This window comes from Talpa europaea, assembly GCF_964194135.1.
Source record: "Talpa europaea genome assembly, chromosome: 9".
NCBI classification, from domain to species: domain Eukaryota; kingdom Metazoa; phylum Chordata; class Mammalia; order Eulipotyphla; family Talpidae; genus Talpa; species Talpa europaea.
In genome coordinates this window covers 111,150,429-111,168,226 of record NC_140076.1, presented here as the reverse complement: position 1 = coordinate 111,168,226, position 17,798 = coordinate 111,150,429, and positions in this window count along the sequence as shown.

Genomic DNA, 17,798 nt, shown 5'->3' with positions numbered 1-17,798 from the left:
CGTCACCGTTACCGGAGCAACCTGACACCGGCCCGCGCCGGCTCCGCCCCCGCCAGGCCCCGCCCCCGCGGTTGGGTCGAGCCGGCGGCCGCCAGGCCCGGCCCGGCGGGAGGCGCCCGGCGCCGCGCGCGCGCGCCCCGGTCCCCGGAGGCGCCCGGCCCGGCCCGCCCTGGGGCGCCGAAGGCCCGCGGCGTGTGCGGGTCGGTGCTGCAGCTGGAGCCCGGCAGCAGCGCGCGGGGAGGGGCCGCTGCGCGCATCTGGGGCGCCCCCGGCGCTGGGGCGCGCAGGGCCCGGAGGGGCGGTCGCGTGTGGGTGCGCGCAGCGCCCCCCTAAGGGACTCGCCTTTGTGGCGGCCAGGCCCGGGATCCACCTGCTGATCGCGGCCTCGGCCTCTTGGGGCCCCCGCGGTTGCCTGCTCTGGTCTGGGATCCGCGTTATTCGTTTCCTGCAGGGGCCCAGGAGGCCTGGGTCTGGGTTGACCACCTGACCTGAGAGGCCCCAAGCGCCCTCTCCCCTTGCCTTCAGGATTCCCAAATGACAATCCAAAGAACATCCCATAAATTCAGGCTCCAGTGCTGAGGAACCTGCTGGATTGGGGTCACCTGGGAGGAACACCTGAGCCCTATAGAGATTGCAGACCTTTAGCAGCAGGGCCGGGCTCAAGGGGGAGATGTTTGTGGACCTGTTCCTGGCCCGTGGCCCTCCATGCCCCCGCCTGGCACAGCAGCAGCTCTTCCAGGGCAGGCTGGGGACTTTGGGCCTGGGGTCCTTTGGGCCTGGAATGTCACGAGGACCCCAGACCCCCAAGATAGCTCTTGCTTCTTAGCAAAGGCCACAGAGGTTGAGGAACTAGGCATTTTGAAGGTGATGTGGACAGGGCTCGCAGGAAGTCCAGCATGGTCTGGGAATTCCTACAAGAAACAAGAAAAATATTAACTTCCTAAGCAAGTTAAAATCAACCCTATCAACTTCAAGTATCAATTTAACATGAATAATTAAAGACGTGAAACTTGAAAGAAGTAGTGGGGAGGGAAGAGGGAGAGGCAGGGAGGAGGGAGGACGGGAAAAAAGGATAAAAAGCCAGTAATTTAGCAGTTAGCGCATAAGGATAATTTTTTTTTTTTTTTAGAAGAAGCTGTTTCTTACCAAGAATAATGCATGTGAAGGGCTGGCGCCCCCTCTAGCAATCTTTGGGTTTGGTTAAATTAGTCCAGGCCAGAAGAGCTGGAAAACTAAACTGAATTCTAATTCACGACTGCTGATCACAGAGTCCCCAAATCCAAAGCAGTGATCCCAACGCTGCTAATTTAATAGAAGTGTTAGGGGGAAAAGGCTGTCCTAAAGCTGATTCCATACAGGCTTTGTGGACTCCACCCCCACCCCAGGCCAAAGCCAAAGACACTGGGAACTCCAAATCCCATCCCCACCCAAGGGAAGGTGGCTGGGACCTGAGGGTGGGGTTAAGCAGCCAGGTTGGTATAAAGCCAGACATGTGGGCTTTGGGGGGGGGTCCCCCATTTTGGCTCTCCGCCAGCTCGCAGTGTCCGGCCAGCTCAGAGAGTGCCTTTGGGTTTCCAGGTCGGCGGATCGGGTAGGACGCATTAAAGACTTTATTTCCCTATTTTCTCCCTGAGTTGTACATGTTCCTTATTTCCTTTTTCCCTTGTAAATAAACCTTTTATGAACCTTTTGTGTGTGTCTGCAGTGGAGTATTCATTAAGTCCCTTGTAAGCGCGCGGGTGAGGACCCACAGCCAGGCAACCCGTTCAATATCGGGGCTGCCCTATAACAGCAGGATTTACAGATAATTACCAGGGCTCTGTCTCCAAGGGTCTTGAAAATGCTTTATTTTCATGCCCTATACTTCCTCCCCCTCCCCACCCCCAACCTGTAGGAGGCTTCTGCTTGCTACAGATCTCTTAGCTTGCTTAATAAGATGAATGATCTCTCGGGCCCTGGTCTGAATGGAAAAAGTTCAGCAACAGCAGAAGTCTGAACAATACAGATTTCTTCTGTCAGATGATCCCCCTTTTTCCCCCTTCATTGGCAAATCACCATTCTTTCATTCTGCAATATAATAACCTGCTGGAGCAAGACAAGTCCCTTTGTCCGTTTAGCCCTGAAGATTGCTGAAGGTCCCTCCAGCAGGACCTCACAGTTCTAGCTGTATTCCAGTGTGGGGAAAAGCATGAACCTAGAAGAAATGTTAACTAAATCTGTATTTTGCCTTTGTTTTCACATAACACTTTTGCACGTAAAATCTCCTTGGACTCTCACACGTCTAGAAGGATGAGCTTCAGCTGCATTTTGCAGAGTGGGAAACTGGCAGCTTGGGGACCTTATTTGGACAGGGCCAATTAGCGAGTGATTGGAGGAGGCTGGCCTCAAAGTTGCGAAACACAAGCCATCTTCCTACTTCTGAGCATAGCACCAAGGAAGTTTTGATAGGAGAAGAGCAATTGCTTTCAACATTACTGTCCTTTTCAAGAGGGGGTTTCCACATTCGTCTCCTCTTTAATAACTAAGACGACCTTGGGGAGAGCCTTTTCTCCCTGGTTCCACTTCCACCAGCTTACTGTGCACATCCCCATCAGGCAGAGAACCACTTATTTTCTAGAAACGCCCTTTATAGATCAACAAGCCATCCCACCACAGGAGCAGGAGTTGCAAACTTTTGATGGGAAAGAGTGATGGCAAGAATCCCTGTTAATGATTGTTGAAACCCTCAAGTTATGCCTCTGACCCACCTGATCCTGCCTCCAGAGGCAAGTCACGTTCTACTCCCAAGGTGTTCCATGATACCCTTTTCATTTCAGTCCTATTGAAAGAAACATAACAAAAACATTTCAGATCTTCAGAAAGGGTCTTAGCACTGCTCCTTTAAAGTTGGGTCTTTCTCTAAACCACACCAAAATGCTATGCCTAGGTACTTCTGGCAGCCTTCAGGGGTGCTTTTAAGGGTAAAAGTTATTGACAGCAGTTGAGCACTATTTTAAGAAGTTAAGGGGGGCAATATGGCACAGGAGCAGGAGTTGCAAACTTTTGATGGGAAAGAGTGATGGCAAGAATCCCTGGCGGGTTGTATTACAGATTCTTGGACTTGCTTATGGAATTAAGAAAAAGGATAACATGGCTGGGGCTGGGGTGCAGAAGTCCTGGATGTGAGAGAGATCCCTTCAAGTACTGGTGACTGAAAAAGGAGGCCTTTTCCCTGCAAAAGTTGGTTTCCCCTCCTCTTGAGAGAAGGTTCTGGATGGAACCTTAGAGATCAGATATTCCTTTCATTTCATAGCGAAGAAAGTGAGCCCAGGATCACGGCAGAACAGTTGTGCACCTTTTCTAAATCCCAGAGCAGAGCAGGGGAGAAGCAGTTCTTCTGCAAGGCAGGGAGGGACAGATTCAGTCTCTCTAGTCTATCTGCCCCTTCCCCTATCAGTTCTTCTTAAGCTCCTACCTGGCCAGGTTGGCCAGAGAGCCAGCATTTACACAGAGAGTCAGCATTTACAGACCCCAGCCCTGCCAAGTATGGATGGCTTCGAGGAGGATTTGACACACCATGGAGGTTTGGCCCAGCCATTGTGAATAGTCAGCAGATGTGTGCAAAATACGATGCGAGACAGGGTTTTGAGCCAAGAATGCTAGCACTTTGAGTAAGTACTTGCTGAATTGAATAAACACACCACTGCAATTAAGGATTTAGAATATGAGTTGGAGCTGACCCCAAGTTAGTATTTTCCATAGGAAGCAAAAATTGAGATCAATGAGCTAGGGATCTGGAAGGACAGAAGTCTCTGGCCCAGCTGGTACTGATGCTAGCTCACATGGCAACCATCTTAAACATGTATCTTTACCCTTTACGATTTCCTAGGAGCGCCCCAAAATCACTTAGTTACCACTTACTTCACGAAAACCAACTCTTCACATCATTCCAGAGCTTTTCCCAATCAAACGTCTATTTTATCCTTCTCCACCACACACATGATCTCCTCCTGCTTCAAAAGCACAGTTTTAGGCACTGCATCGATGGTCAGACATAAATAATTCTGACCCCCATTGCCTTCCATCCCAGACTTTACTTTCTATTCGTCTCTGAATTCCTCTTTCAAGCTCTTTGTTACTTTTCTAAATATATTTTCTTCTGTTAATGATTGTTGAAACCCTCAAGTTATGCCTCTGAAAATTTAGAAGAGTCAGCATTTACTAGGTACTGTCCTGGGGCGAATATCAACCACACAATCAACAGTCTTTACTTCAGTATCCCTTTAACACACTGCTGCTTAAATAATCTGCTTTTATTAATAGCTGTCTTGGAGACAGTCTTTCAAGGGTTGACCTTCATAGATATAACACCTCTTACCACGTCACTGATATGTCTTTGCACACCTTTCTATTCCACCAGACTTTTGTAAATGAACAAAACCACTTTCTGATGGTTTTGTAGCTTTCACTCTATTGAAAGGGGCATCTGCACAGGCCCTGAACCCAGTTTTAGTGCAAAGGCATCTACGAGAAAGCATTGTTCTCAGTGCTAAAGGATTCTTTAGTTGTTTACTTTGTGTTTCACATGGGACTCTGCAATTAAGAGTCAGGTTTCTGCCTTTTTTTTTTTTTAAGATTTATTTATTTATATATACAAGCACTGGGTACAGTCAGAAGCGCAGGAGGGTGAAAGAATTCACCAGAGCCAGAGCAGGGAGCAGAGCAGGCAGAAGGACCGAAGTACACTGCTGAGGGGAGCAGCGGGCGGCAGGAGAGGTCTGCGCGCCATGTGGGACCCTCACTCAGTGGCCGGGGATCAAACCAGTGTTGCCAGAGGCTGTGGGCAGCTTCGCAACCCAGCGCTCAACTGCTGCGCCACTGGGGAGGCCCAGGTTTCTGCCTTCTTTTCTAGCATTTCTCCCCACACACTTCTATTCCCCCTCATCCCAATTCAGAACACGATTAAATGTGACAATATCCTGCCATGTCAAATTTCACCATTTGTTTTCTACACATCAACAGTCACTGGAGCATTGCAAGCAAAATCAAAGGGCAATGAAGAAAGGCTCGGGGCAGAAAAATATTCACAGCAAAGCCCCATCTGCACCGGGCAGTAGAGACGTGGCTCAGGCAGACTCACAGCCCAGGAGGACCGGCCTGGAGTAGGGAAGAGATGGCAGCAGGTAGCTGTCCTATGGCCCTTCTTGTTCTCAGGACATACAGCTAGGCCCGCTAAGTCAGGCGTGCTATCCCTGGAGTTGACACGTGTGCTATTCTTGGCCTTTCAAACTTCCGTGGAAAAACAATTGAGAGAGTTCTGTGGCCATCAGTTGTACTGAGAACAATGCTTTCTCGTAGATGCCTTTGCACTAAAACTGGGTTCAGGGCCTGTGCAGATGCCCCTTTCAATAGAGTGAAAGCTACAAAACCATCAGAAAGTGGTTTTGTTCATTTACAAAAGTCTGGCGGAATAGAAAGGTGTGCAAAGACATATCAGTGACGCGGTGAGAGGTGCTATATCTATGAAGGTCAACTCTTGAAAGATTTCCCTGGCTGGATTCTGAAAGATGGACAGGAGGTCATTAAGTGGAGCCAGTGTGTGTGTGTGCCTGTGTGTGTGTGTGGTGCGCGGGGGTAGCGGTTGTGAGCAAAAGCAGCAACATGGCCAAGCCTTCATGTCATGGACATTTCAGCTCTTTGGAGGACTGACCAGCAGCTAAAAATGACCAGAATATGGGCTGTTCGAGTGAGTGGCAGAGAGAAGCAGGGTCCAGATTGTGGAGGACTTGGATGCTGTTTGAAGGGTTTGGACTTTATCCTGTGGGCCATAGGGAGACACCACAGGGTTTTAAGCAGGGACGTGGCACGGTCAGCTCTGTGCTTTGGAAAGATTCTGCTGGCAGTCCCAGAACTGTGGGATAAGGCTTCACAATCAGTGCATTTATTAAAACTCTTTGGATTGTGTGATTGAATTCAGAAACTCAGCACAACTACATCTTCCTATAAATCTTTAAGGTGGTGTACTTATCTTATTTTCTTCCTTTTTTGTGCATATACATGCATATCTTAATCCCTATTGTAAGTCCAATTATCCACTATTTCCCCCAGAGGCTTACAAATTACTAGATATGATGAAAAATTGGGGTTTGCCAGTTTGTTTGTTTGTTTGTTTGTTTTACCATAATTTTAACAATCTCTTTGCATACAACTCTCTGACCCCAGAACCTAATTTGATTTGCTGGGAAGGTGCAGACATTTTACCCAGTTACCCAGTTTTCCTAATATTTTCTGCTAAACTAAATTCCAAATGGACCCAGTATTTTGCTGTTTTCATTTCTCCCAGAGACCAGTTCTTGATGCGATTCTACAACGAGAGAAAAGGAGATACCTGCCCCCCAATCTTACATCTATCGTCTGGGACTCTAGAGAATAAAAAGAATGGATGAAGAGTCCAAATTAATGAACCATTTGGCTTTAGCTGTCTAGATAGCTCAAGTAAAAGATGTCTCTGTGTCAATAAATCTCAGTTCTTTTTTTTGAACAGTCTCTCAATTTGATATTAACATCTGGTAGTGGACATGGCAGTAGAGGTACTATGGTGATGGGAGTGGTGGTAAGGGGAGTGGTGGTGGCAATGGAGGCACCGGTAGGGGGAGGGGTGATGTTGGCACTGGAGGTGCTGGTAGGAGGTGATCATGGGGATGGTAGTGTTGGAAACAGAGGCATTGGTAGGAGGATATGGTCAGCAGGGAGGAGGTGGTAGTGACGGTAATGGAGGTATTGGTAGAGGTGATGGTGGTGGGAAGAGGAGATGCTAGCGGTGGTGTTGGTGATAGAGATATTGGTAGAAGGTAATGATGGTGGTGGAGAGGTAGAGGTGGTGTTAGTAATGGAGGTGTTGGTAGGAGGTGATGGTGGTGGGAGGAGGAATTGGTCGTGGTTGTAATAGAGGTATTGGCTGAAGGTAATGATGATGGGAAGATGGTAGTGATGGTGTTGGTACTGGAGGTGGTGGTAGGAAGAGGTGGGAAGGACCTCGCAGTTGTGAGGTGCTGGGGGGGGGGGTTGGTGCACCCAAATAGATGATCAGGGAACCTGTTCCCAATCAAACATGCCCTTCAAGCAACAGCATTTCCTTATCACAGGAAGCTCTTGATGCTCTTTCATCAGTCACTGCATCACTGGGCTGCTGAGAGAGCTAAGATATTGCTTGCCACGTAGAAACTGTTCAAAGGGTATAAAGAATTATTTTATCTTGATTTCAAATTTCTACTCAGCTAGGAGAAATGAAGGCCAGGGAAGAGGGCATCCCTGAAAATCTGCCAGAGGGGAAGGGCATGGGAGCAGAATCTGCCTCATGAGGGCTTTCCTATCATTCCACCAACCTCCTTTGTCCAACAAAAGGCTTGTCTCCACATGCAGAGGCAGTGTGTGTGGGGACCGGGGCACAGGAGGGTCTGGGCGGAGACCTGTCAACTCTGCACCTGTCTGAACTGGGCTGGTTGTCATGAGCCAGAGGAACACAGCGTTGCAGGCCACGAGTTCCCCTCAGAATAAGAAGCTGGGGTCTCCATGTACTGGGCTGCAGGCTCAAGCAGCACAAGCTCCTTGGGAAAAAGAAAGCATTGTCTCCAAATGCAATTTAAAACCTTTTCTTTTTTTTTCCCATTTTATTTCTAAAAAAAAAAAAAAGGAAGAGAAGAAGAAGAAAGATACCATCTGCTAATGCAATCGCTAATTAGGGAGGGAGAGTTCTTATGGCTTCCTAAGAACAGACCCAGAAGATGGCTGGATTTCAGGACGCCAGCCCTGTTCCAGGAAGAAGCGGCCTGTCCGCCAGGCTTGGGCTGCAGGCCTGAGACGCAGGGAGGGAGCGGGCGAGGCCAGGGACCTGCTTCCCTCTCCTGCCTCTAATCTCATAAACCAGAAATTCAATGTATTCTCTCCCCCTCTCATTGTTCATAAAGGAGAAAACAAAGCCGATGTTAAAGTTTTGAATTAAGGGACAGTTGCCATCCGGGTAATTGAATTCTGCTTAAGCAGGACACCTGGTTCACATCACCGGCCTCTGGCAGGTACGGAAGTGTCAGCCGAGGCCCTGCACCGACTTCTAAACACAGGCTCCCCATGCATGCACAGTGCAGAAACCTTAATTTCCAAACAGAAAGCGCTGTTTTATATCAGGTTACCTCCAGGAGCACTGGCTTGAGGCTGCAGACCTGTGGAATGATAGCCGTGATGCCGGCCGCCTTCACTCCTAGCCACTGGCTGCCTGAATAAAACAGAATGTAAAGTCAGTTCCCTTTGGCTTCCTGTTTGGACATGTGTCATGGACGTCTGCATGACTTAGAACACCTTGCCCGCCCAACAGATTTGGGAGGCTGAGCATCTCCAGCTCCTCAAACATGGGCGAGAGAGGAGGGATGTCAAGGATGAGATGGATGCCAGGCCCTGCCACTGCCTGCAGCTTTCCAGATGCCAGGCCCTGCCACCCACCCCCGGAAAGGAGGCACCATCAGGCATGAATGGAGCAGCAATTGTTCCCGGCCTCAGGAGCCCCGCACCAAGGAAAGGAAGCAGGGCCTCTGCATGCGGGCCCAGCAGGGCTGGGCAGGTAAAGCCCATTCCCTGCACAGGCGGAGCAGGTAGCAAGCAGATGGTTGGTGAGAACAAGACGCGGGAAGAAACAGAACTGCTGGGAACTTGGGTGGTCCTAAGCGAATCCTGGTGCTTCCTGTTTCTCGTGTATCTGAAATGTCTCGGAAGAGCTGGGCACAGCTAGGTCTGCTCAGGCAGCGTGTGGTTCTGCAGAGGGGCGCCACACCTTGGGAACAAATCTCACTTAGGGGCAGTTTGGGTTTTACAAAGGATCCTGAGCTAGTGGGATGAGAATCTACACCAGAGGTGACCCGCCTGACCTCTTTCACAGCATGGGGTTGGGCCCCAGAGGGCGCCTGCTGTATGTCAAAGGGAGATCCTGGCTCCCCCCACGCCACGCTGCCTCCCAGCCTTAGGACCGCTGAAGAATCAGCTCTGAGAACAGAAATGTTTTGCTTCTAAACAGAAAAAAAATGAGGGTTATCCAAAGCATGTAATTTAATGGACCAGCTCTTTTAAAATAGAATTTTCCATGATGCCTTGGGTACTCATATAGGTTCATCCTAAAAATCTCACTCAACCTCTTTTCTCTAGGGAGCTGCATCTGGTATCTCTCTCTCTCTCTCTCTCCCTTTCTTGTTACATTTGAGAGCCTTGAAGGAAACTTTTTCACAATGGTGTTATGGTAAAATTTAATTAAACTCTCTCGCAGGGTCCCTGGGCTCAGAAAGATCCCCTCCATTTCTGGCCTCTTCTCTTTGCAGTGACAGCCCCTGGTCCTATCTCACCCCGCCTGGGGGCTACACAGGTGCTGGCTGACCTGGCTCAGCCCCACTTTGCCATCCAGTATCCTGAGCTTCTCCTGCCTCTGCCAGTTGGTGAGAAGAATCCTGGAGAGAATGTGAGGGGTGTTGCTTGGGGGCCAGGACTGGGGGGTGCCACTGGGGGAGGTTCGAGCAGATAATGGAGATAGGAGTGGGAGTTGGGGGCGGCCACAGCAGTGTCCAGCAGCCAGGCCCAACTCCCCACAGGCTCACGTCTGCTCCCCTGGCCTCAGATCTCTTTTCTTAATGCAATAAAGGGGCATTTGCCTACATTTGAAAAGGTGCCATACAATTCTTTGACTCACAATATCCTGTCCTGAAGTGGTTCAGTTCACCAATTTCCTCTTCAAAACTAGTTTCTGTCTGATAGGGCCATTTTGATATCGATCTAGAATCACTGATATTTTAGAGCCTCTGAGGCATTACCGTCTCTTTCCTCTTTCCTGCCAAATGGACAGTGTCTCAAATCTCCTGTTCCTTCGCCCACTCCTGTTTCTCTCTCTGCGCCTCCACCCCCTCCATCCACAGCTCTGCTTTTACACAGAGCACTTCTCTGGCGTCTCTGAGAACCCCAGTTAGAGCAGGCTCCATCTTCCCCCACCTGGATCCCACAATTGGATCCATGCGCAATGTGTGGAAAATCTGACCCCATGCTTTGGAACAGAGGGGTGCTGGGGACGCAGTGGTCTGGAGGGGCTCGGGGCCAATGCTGCAGGTTTAGCAGCAAGACCACCCTCTCCCAGCACGGGTATTGGAGATGTCTTTGGCCACCAAATGCTTTTTCAAGTCTGCCACAGCCCACTGATAATGAAAAGGGTGGATTTTTGCAGGAGAATTGTAATTTTTCCTTGGGTGCTGCCCACAACCTCTAACATCAAGAAAACAAGTTTGGTGAAATAATGACATTTTCTCTTTGGGCTGGGAATGAGAGGCGGGTACCCATCATCTGTGAACCAAAACAGGAGTCCAGTCTTCCAGCCTCTGGCAATTTCCTCCTGTATCCGGTGGAAGGCTGCCCCCCCACCTCTCCCCACTCCCCAAAACAAAAGTTTCCAGTATCTTCACCTGTTCATTGTCCCTCTGCCCTAAGGTCCTAGCTGCTTTCTATACTTGCGCCTTCGAGTCATCTCCTACTTTTTAAAATAGTTTCCCACTTTTTCCTTAGCTTTTTCTAGTTAACACATTTAAATAGTTATTTTCCCTGTTAAATCACTGCTTTGGTCTCCCTCTTCTTGCTGAGCCCTGATGATAAAAGGAACTAAATAAATGTAGGAATGAATACTATTCAAGGATTGGAAGACTCAGTATTGCAAAAAAAGTCATTTCCCCTAAACTGAACTATAGATTTAAGAAAACAGAGATCTTCTAAGTGCTTCTTTGGAGGCTATTGGACAAATATAAAATATTCAACAATAGTTGATTGTTGCTTCAGTCCATTTCTGGAAACCACATGGAAAAGCCTAAATCTGAGCTTACCCATGGGATCTGTGTTATAATTGGATGTTGCATTCTTATCCAAAGACTTGGCATCAAATAAATCATAGATACTAAATATGTCATCAAGGCACAGATTCGAAGTTCAAATTAGTGATTGTCAATCCTGGGTAGCACCAAAATTATCAAAGGAGGTAAAATAAAAATGTCCATGCCTGGGTCCTCCGCTGGAGACCCATTGAAGTGAAATCTATATAGCTGAACCCTGATTTTTTTTTTTTTTAAATCAAGAGCCATAGCCAAAAGAAAGAAATAGCTGCCATTTGGCTTTTCCAAAAATCAAAAGAAAGATTTGAAGCTAAATCGCAAGGTTCACTTTCTCCAAATGGAAATGTAGAGGTTCCACTTTGTAAATGAGTCACCCCACGTGGCAATTCTTATTGCAAACACCATCCACCTAGCCTGAATCTGAACTAGTGCCCTCCAGGTTCAATGTTCTAAGGCTGAGGTTAGTGAGTTAATGAGTATTGAGAAAGATTCCAGAACATGTGTGATAGCTCCCCGTTGGGAATTTGACTAGGAGTCTTTAGCAAAGAGTCGACATAGTCCCTGTACATAAAGAGTGTTCACGGAAAGAACAGCCCCATGATTCTGACATCAGGCTTCCGGCAATTTAAAACATGGAAATGTTGCCCTTTGCTGACAATGGCATTTGTATCTGAAAGGATCTCAACCAGACAGATCCAATTATTTGGAAATTGTGATAATCCAGGGATATATTTCAGGATACTTCCCTTGGCAAAGAGCTGACCGAGGCACCTGGAGCCTCAGGCACTCGCTGGGACTGTCTTGACTGTATTGTCTGTGTGGCTAGGCTGGTGCCAGGCAGAAGAGACACTGGAAATGTTCTTTGAATGAATGAGGTGCTGTGGGTACAGAAGACAGTGCCCCACAGTCCTCACCAGGCCTATGCAGTCAGGGGAATAAACCTGTCAATCCAAGAGGCTGGTTTCTCTTTCAGATTCTAGCTCTTTGTCGTGAGTTGTGTGATTAGAGCAGGGCATTTTGTGATACCTAGGTATATCCACTTAAAACATAAAATTAGTATGTATTCCCTACCTAGTGCTAAGGATATCTTAGAGACAAATTAGTTTCTATTGAAAGTACATCATTTTCATAATTTTTTTCTGATTATAAGAGTGACATTTATTGATGAGAATTTGGAAATAACAGAGAAATAGTTACATCAAAGAGTAAAACTCATCCATAATCACACTCATAATCTCACAATCATTTTTTAAAACAGAACAAAACACAAATATAAAGTATTCTTAATATGTGGTTTGGTGCCCTGATGTTTTTTATATAAGATTACATAATGGCCACATCGATGTATTGTAAAATATCTTTAAAATCACTATTTAACAACTGCATAATATTCTATTTTACTTCTATTTTAATATCATGATTTATTTATTCTTGGTGCAATATATGATATGATTTTTTTAAATATAAGGGAAAGTTAATAATCTAAGAAATTTTTGATATTATTTATAGCCAACCATTTGAAAGACTTTAAAAATAACCAGATAGCATTTGGAAGCAATCTCAGAAGCACAGAGAACGAGATTTTATAAACCAATCAGGAACAATTTTACTTTTAAAGGTCAATTCACTTACAAGGGACACAGGGAACATGCAACAATTGCCTATAACTACATTTCTATTGACTTCTGTGTGGTAATTTTATCTTTAACAACCGTTACTGGTTTGCCTCATGGTTTTAGAATTATTATTTTCTTAAAAAAAAAAATACTTGTGATTTCATTAGAAATATGCCACCTTCCTAGTTCCAGCCTCTTCATTCTCAAAAAAATTAAAAAATAAAGTGAGAAAGAACAGGAAAAAAGGGAAAACAGAGCTGATTATTCTTTTATAGGACCTACCCCCACAACCCCTCCCATAGCTCCCTGTACCCCACCACACCAGTGGAGGAAGAGAGGCTGGAGAAGGAGGAAGCTCCTCCAACTTTAAGAACTTTGTGACTTGAGGCATTACTCATTCATTCAAGACCATTGCCATGGGCTCTACAGCTCAGATTATCAGTTTACCTGAAAGATAAACTCAGGAATGTGTGGATTCAATGGAACCAAAGGGCCACATAAGGTCAGGGCCAATGTGTGCTCACACTTCTTATTGCCAGTGTTTCATGTAGACCAATTCAAAGTGCTCCTGGACAGGACACTTCAATGATCAGTGGTTTGCACCATCAGCGCACTTTATCGGAGGTTCCATCTAGTAATTACACTTCCCACCACAAAGGTCAACAGAGATCCAAATGTGATGGGAGGAAAGAAGAAGGGATGTTATTCTATTTCTGAGAGATGTGGGATCCCTTCATTCCTTCATTCATTCAAAGAGTATTTATTGAGTGTCCACTCTGTACGGGCACCAGTGTTGGCATGTGGATAAGGCAGGCCAGGTCTCTGCTCCATTGGCCTTTCTAATCTAGTGATTGATGAACAGAATAAAATGGAAGAGAGGGTCCCTACTGGCCTTGTGTATGTTAACCATGTGCAATGTTTGCATTTGAATACAGATGACTCTAGATTCTGCCCCCATGATGTCTTAAAAGATGAGTCTCGGACCTCCCCGGTGGCGCAGCGGTTGAGCGCTGGGTTGCGAAGTTGCCCGCAGCCTCTGCAGCACTGGTTCGATCCCAGGCCGCTGGCGAGGGTCCCACATGGTGCACAGACCTCCTGCCGCACTCACTGCTCCCCTCAGCAGTGTGCTTCATCCATCTGCCTGTTCTGTTCCCTGCTCTGGCTCTGGTGAATCCTCTCACCCTCCCATGTTTCTGACTGTACCCAGTGCTTGTATAAATAAATAGATAAATCTTTAAAAAAAAAAAAAAAAGAGTCTCTTGGCGCCCTCACTAGCTTCCTCCTCCACTCAAAAGACCAGGCTCCCAGTGCAACTGCTTAGTGGGCTGCTGTAGGTGGTCCAGGGCCAGTGTTGGTCTTCACAGGGTGGGACCCTCCTTTCCCACCTCTTCTTTCCCATTTGAAAGGCCCCCTTATGAAGCATTTGACACCTAGGGGCACAGTTATAAATTGTCTTAGATGTCCTTGGCTGGAATATAATTTTTAATCATTGGGAACAGTTTGGGGAGTTCATTATTCTTTCTTGCTATTGTTTGTTTTGCTTTTTGCTGACTGGAGTATTTCTTGCCTAGAGATTCAAATAGCAGATATTGTTTCCATATGCCCAATTCTATGCAAGATCATTTAGGTGTCTGCTAAAAAAGGGAGCCTAACATTTTACCTGCATTGGTCACTATGCAGAGTACAAGTCACAGACATCCACACTTACTGTTCTTTATGCTGGTCAGATATTATCTGGATGAGGATGTCCAATGCTAGATGTTAAAATAAAAAAATAGTATTATTGGTTGTAAAAATCACACATGCTTAAAATTGTAAACAGCCAGGAAGCACGTGAGAAGATGCTCCTATTAATTACTCACTAAGAAATGCAAATCAAAATCACAATGAAATATCACTTCACACCCACACCCAATAGCAACAACGAAAATAATAGCTGACAAGAATCGGGCAGAAAGTGGCGAAATTGAAACATTCACAAATTGCTGGTGAAAATGTAAACTGGTGTAATTACTTTGCAAAACATTTTGGCATTTTCTTAAAATGTTGAACATAGACTGATCATAATACCCAGCAATTCCACTCCTAGGTACAGATCGAAGAGAAGTAAAAATACATGTGCACACAAAACTTGTTTATAGATACACATAGCAACATTATTTACACACTTGAAAAATGGAAACAATCAAATGTTCATCAACTGATGACTAGATCAAGGTAACTACATGAGGTGAGGTTTGGTTTTGCATTAATTAACCTGCTTAAGGTAATCATTTCACAAAATGTGTCAAATCATCACATTGTACATTTTAAATATGTATTGATTTGTCAACTGTACCTCAACAAAGCTGAAATTTTATTTATTTTTAAAGATTTATTTATTTATGCATACAAGAGCTGGGGTACAAGCCAGAGTTATGGAGGGTGAGAGGATTCACCAGAGACAGAGTGGGGAACAGAACAGGCAGAATGACTGAAATACACTGCTGAGGGGAGTAGCCGGTGAGTCAGTAGAGGTCTGCTGCGCCATGTGGGTTGCTCCCTGCCAGCTGGGAGTCAAACCTGTGCTGCAGAGTGTGGACAGCTTCAAAGTGCTGTGCTTAACTCCTTGCACCACCAGGGAGGCCCTAAAAATTCATTTAAAAAAACAGACAAAAAGAAAAATCATGTGGCGTATGTCTACACAATGGGAAAGACCTAAGTAGCAGCATGTGTCACAGCATGGACGGACCTTGGCAACACATGCAGTGAAAAAGTCAGCAACAAAATGCCACTCATTGTATGATTTTATTTATACAAAATATCCAAAATTTTTAAAAAATAGAAACAGAAAATAGATTAGTGTTCACTGAAGTCTAACAGATTAGACTGGAAGTGGAAATTGGAGTGACTGTAAAAGAGCTCAAGCTTTCTTTTTAGGGTGATGGAAATGTTCTAAAATTAGCTTCTTGTGTTGGTTATATAGTTCTGTCAATCTACTAAGACACATTGAAGTATCCACTTGAAGTGAGTGAGCTTTATAGCATATAAATAGCAGCCATAACTAAATCGGAGTGGTGTGGTAGAATGAGTAACATCACCTTCCTCCCACAGGATGGCCAAATTCCAGTTCCCAGAACCTGTGGAAATGCTACCTGACATGATTAATTTGGTTTTGTAGATGCCATTACATTAAAGATCTTGAGATGAGGAGATTATCTTGGATTATCTAGCTTGACCAAATTTAATCATCAGGGTCTTTCTATGTGGGTCAGAGACAGGTGGGTGCCGAGGAGGTAGGGGAGAGGCAGACCCAGAGGGGCAGAGAAACAGACTGGAAATGCTGCATTGCTGAGCAAGAAGTGGAGGAAAAGGCACACAGCAAAGAATGCAGGTGACTTCTAGACGTTGGAAAAGAGTAGGAAATGGATTCTCCTCTAGAGTCTCAAAAAAGAATGTAGCCTGTCCCAGCCCCTATGGAGGTTCCTCAAAAGAATAAACTGGATCTGCCATATGACCCATCAATTGCACTCCTAGGAATCTACCCACAGAACATAAAAGACACTCATTCAAAAGGATATCTGCACTCCTATGTTTATAGCAGCACTATTTATAACAGCCAAGATATGGAAACAAACTAAATGCCCCCAAATAGATGAATGGATCAAGAAGTTGTGGTCTATATACACAATGGGATACTCCTCAGAGATCAAAAAAGATAAACTCATGCCATTTGCTCAATGTGTATGGAGCTAGAAGGGATTATGCTAAAAGAAATAAGCCAGAAGGAGAAAGATACATAATAAATGGTGTCACTTATATGTAGAATATAGAGAAACCAAACCAAAGGATCAGACAAAGACAAACATTAAAACCAACCCTTGAAAACTTGAAAACTGAAGCATGGAGGAGGGAGGAGAGCATGATGGACTGGGTAGGGACTGTTGGTGCTTTGGTGATGGGTGAACTGTAGTGACCGCACCTGAGGGGAGAAATTCTGAACTCAAAATATTAACAAGGATGTAAAAAATAGTAATTCATTAAAAAATTATTTTAAATAAAAACCAACAGAGGAATCCAACAACTTCTTCCAGAGAACTCCAGTCTAAATGACTTCATTGGTGAATTAAGAAGGTTAAAAAATTTAAAGACAGTTTAACATAATACTTCATATACTCTTCTAAAAACTAGAAGCGGAGGGAATATTTACTAACACATTCTATGAGGTCCGTATTACAATGACACTGAGACTAAGAAGAAACACATTTTTTTTTTTCCACCAAAAAAAAAAAAGGATAAGAAAAGGAACCTGTAAATCAATACATCATATAAATATGGGAACAAAAATCATCAATAGAATATTAGCAAGCCAAATCCAGCAACTTAAAAAGAATTCTACATAATTACCAAGTGAGACTTATCCCAGGAATGTAAACTTCATTTGACACATGAAGACCAATTATATACATTGTATTAATAGGATAAAAGACAGACTCTGCATACATGATCATTTCAATAGATACTGAAAAAGCATTTGACAAAATCCAACGCATTTCATGATAGTTACACACAACATGCTTGGAATACAAGGTAACACCCATAACTAACATACTTAATGGCAAAAGATTGGATGCTTGTCTCTAAAACCAGGAATAATCCTGACAAGGATATTTGTTCTCACCACTTCCATTCAATACTGTAATGGAGATTTAGGCAAAGGCAAGTAAGAAAAGGAAATAAAAGCTATCTAGATTTGGAAGGAAGAAGTAAACCTAGCTCTATTTGCTGGTTTTGTTATATTCCTGTATATGGAAAACCCAAGGAACCCACAAAAATGCTATTAGAACTAATACCTAATGTTGCAGGTCTAACATCAATATAAAAAAAAATTGTATTTCTACACAGTAATATTGAACAACACACAACATAAAATTAAGGGAAAATTATTTTTGTAATAGTATAAAAAGCAATAAAATATTTAGCAATATACTTAACAAAAGGAATATAAGACGTAAATAAACAGAAAGGCATCCCAGGTTAATGGGTTAGAAGATTATTACTGTTAAGATGGCAGTACTCCCAGAATTGATCTACAGATTCAGCACAATTCCACTCACGATCCCAAATGCCTTTGTGGTTTTTTGGTTTGGTTTTGATTTTGTTTTTGCAGCTCTGGAGAAACTGATCCTAAATTTTATATGGAGCAGAGGCAAGTGACTGTGAATAGCCAAAGTGATCTTGAAAAAGAACGACGTTGTAGCATGCATCCTTCTCTGTTTCAAAGCTGATGGAATGAAATTGAAAGTCCAGAAATAAGCCC